Source organism: Passer montanus, unplaced genomic scaffold (genome assembly GCF_014805655.1).
Source record: "Passer montanus isolate IOZ18808 unplaced genomic scaffold, ASM1480565v1 scaffold27, whole genome shotgun sequence".
NCBI lineage: Eukaryota > Metazoa > Chordata > Aves > Passeriformes > Passeridae > Passer > Passer montanus.
The window spans coordinates 4,095,904-4,099,587 of NW_024367372.1; positions in this window are offsets into that span (position 1 = coordinate 4,095,904).

Consider the following 3,684-nt stretch of genomic DNA (forward strand, 5'->3'; position numbering starts at 1 on the left):
ATTGAGAGACCAAATAAAGACTTGAATTTGTCCATGAGGTTTAATGAAGTTTTCTAGAGCCAGAGGGCCCAGATGTGCTGTCTGAGGGTGATGGGGGAGGCAGACTGGTGTGGATGAAGATGGTGTGGGAGGCATGTCCTTGGGTACCTACAAAACACCTGTGGAGAGCAGATGGTGTGTGGGGAGGCTCCCTGTGGGGGAGGCAGTGACAAGGGAATGCTGGGTCACTCCCTAGGACTGTCTGAGGTGAACAGGGAGGGGAGGAGAGGCTGCAGGGAAGGAGGATGAGGGATTTGCCTTGTTTGATGGAATGGATGAGGGATTTTAACCCACTCGATTGTGTGACCTGAACTTCCCAAGTGATCCAGCCTCCTCCTTGCTAGCTTTCACCCTAACCTGGGGTTAAAGCGCTTGTGTGGGATTTGTGCCACTCTCTGAAGAGGGCTGGGAATCAGGGTCACACTCAGGATCCTCCTGTAGGATTATCTTGTGGCCTTGGGATGTGGGCAGGGAGAGCCCTGCCATTGCCACCAGCCTGCCAGCGCCACCATGGAGCTGTGCTATGCATCTCCCATTTGGCCTTTCTTCCAGTGACTCCACCTCTGTGAGCAGGACAGGATCACTCAGAGGCTCCCTGCACAAAGTCCCTCTCCCACTCCCTTTTCACTTAGGGTTTCACTGGGATCCCCTTGGCACAAGGGTTGTGCCACTGCCATGCTCACCCATCACCCCGACACACCAAGCTTGGGACGTGGGCAGGAGGGAGTGACAAGCTGCTCTGGCTCTTTGGGAAGCTGTGCTCCATCACCTCTCCAGCTCTGCCCTGGGCAGAAGGGCTGTGTGATGAGCAATGATTTGTCACCTGAGTGCCCCACACTGCTGGGGCCAGGGTTTGGCTGGCTGCTTTGAAGTGCTGCTCCAGGGCCTCGGCAGCATTCCCCTCATTTCAGCTGCCATTTCTGAGGGTCACCTTCAGGGCTTGATGCTGAGGGCAGTGGAAAGCAGATGATCCTTAATTATGCTGCAAGGTCTGAGGAAAGACCTGGCATGTGCTGAGGTGCTACCTGTTCTTCCCTGGCTTATTTAGTGGCTTTGCCAAGGATGTGACAGGGAATGAAGGGCTTGATAGTGAAAACCACAGGTAATACTCTGGGACATGCTGAGCTCTGTTGGATATCAAATGTGCATGTGAAGAATCAATCCCTAAAACTGTGAGACCTCAGAGAAGGCAAACCTTCTGACTGCAAAATTGTACAGTAAATTGTGTTTCATTCCTGTCCCTCCCAAAAGGAGCCTGTCAGTGATGGGAAACTCATACATTAATCCCAATATTAATCAGAATAACTTACACCCACCTTTGAAGGCTTTTCTCTCCAGTGCCCAGCTGGATGTGGTGCCTGGTCCACAGGTGGGGAAAGGGGTGCCAGGCAACATGGCAGAAGCCACCACGGCCTATTCCCCCCCAGCACATCACTAAAGGCTGGATTTTAAGGCTGAAATGCCTGCCTTTACTGCAGCACCCCACGGTCCATGAAGAAAAGACGAGGAGGAGGCCCTGGTGTGTGCTGAGGTCTCTGTAGCAAGGAAGGGCTGGGCTGGATTCCCCAGTTTCCCCCAGCGGCCCTGGGAACACCCGGGCTGGGAAGGGTACACTCCTGGTGCCATCTAGTGGCACTGGGACATGGAAGGGCCTGGCTCTTTTATGTTTATTATTTGCGTTATTATGGGGCGTTACAGGGAAATATTCCTACATGATGTATCAGTTGTGTGGGCTGTGAGTGGCCCCTTACCAGAGTGAGACTTGTAAGACAACAAAACGTTGGGAACTCAACTCTGCTGTAAAGTTGGATGCACAGAGCACTTAGATGTGTCTGCCTGACAAATAACCAGCTGGTTTATGGGAAGATTGTGAAAGACAGTGATGAGCAGGATAGGTGGGATGTGTCCTGTGCTGTACAGAAAGTGCTGGAGCTTGTGAGTGTGGAGAGGAGAGGTAGAGAGGCAGTGCTGCAGAGCCAGGAACCAAGAACCTGATTTTTTCCCACTCCACAGCAGCTGGGCTTCCTGCTGCAGTAAAGGGCTTTAGGATAAGGTTTTAGTTGGCTTAATCTGGCCTAAGGCCATATGGGCAGCTGAAGATGGGTTTCCGCCCTCGCCCCTGGGTGCCTCCCCACCACCTCATCATATGGCTCTATTGACAGCAAATCAGCAGCCAAAATAAATAAGTGATGAGTTTGCCTTTCCTGTTTGCTTTTCATGAGCCCTGGTTCCATCTCTCTGAGCTCCAGCTGCCAGCTTCATACCTTCTAACTCTCCTGTCTCCTATTGCTACCCTGGTTTTCAGCCTGGTCCCAGCTGCCATCCCTGAGCTGCCCCTTGCTCCAGGGGCTGTGGTCGCCTGTGCTGTCCAGCTTGGCTCACTCAGTCTGTGTGGGACCATTGCCTATTGCCTCAATGGGCTGTTCTAAAAAGGGTGCCAGTCTGCCAGCAGTTTAAAAAAATGGACTGAGTAAACTCAGCAGCTGCTGGGAAAACCCCTGTGTTTCAGGGCTGGGAGGAAGTACTTGCAAGAGCAGACTGTCTGGAGCTGTTTGTTATATCATATACCCTTGCAGGGTTTTGGAAAAATTACAAAGCTGATCTTGGTTCACAGATGAGCATTAGATTTTTTTCTTCAGTGGATTCTACCCTCCACACTGGTCTTTTGTGCCTAACAAAATGGGCTCGTGCTATGAGAAATTATGTCATTTTATTCCCTTCCAGGCTGCCCAGTGCTGAGAAAGATCCAAATTTTCATTCCCAGACGCTTGCTGCAGCTCCTGCTGATGGTGCCACACGATCCATGGCCCATTGTGCCCATGTCTGCTGGGGTCTCATCCAGCATGGTCCAAACTTCGGAGGGAGAGGAGAGTCCAAGAAGGGGGAGGATAAGCCCAAACTGAGGTGTTGCAGCTCGGGCAGAACCTGGGGTAGATGTTAAACGTGAATTTTTCACTGAGAGCCCTATGGGAGAGGGGGAAGAACCCTTCAGAGCGCAGGCTGAGGGATGACCCCTACCCGGCCCGCGCTCGGGGCAGCCCCAGCCCCTGCCCTGCCTGTGCCGCCTCGTCCCATCTGACTGCCGCGGCCCGAGCCAAGCCGCGGACCCCGGGTGCCTTCTCCGGGCTGCCGAGCCCCGTGTGGAGCCGGGATCCGCCGCTAGATGGGAGTAAAACCTGCGGGAACGGCCGAGCCCACGCGTGGGGCCGCGGAGCGGGGCATGGCCCTCAGGGCTGGCACGGGAGCGGCTCTCCCTCAGACACGGCCCAGCGCCAGTGCCGACTGTCGCCCTTTGGCCATTGGCAGGTGATGTTCCTGAGTCCTGTCCACCGACTTTCAGCTAAAAAACTCAGGACAGCGGAGCTGGAGTCACTTGTGGAGAGAAATTTGCCTCCTCTTCAGACCATCGTGAGTCCTGTCCTAGCACCCAGCCGGGCGCTGGGGTGGCTCCCTGGTCCCTCAGCCTGAGGGGGCTTCCTTCTCCTGTTGTGTTTACACTTAGGTTTCCCACAAATTCCCACCAATTCACTTGTCTTTACTCCCTGAGATGTCAGCCCTGGCAAAAATGCTGTGCCCATCCTTGCTTTGTCTCCGTCCTTGCCATGGGGAAAGCCCTTTAGCCAAGGTCCCTGCCTGGATGGGCTT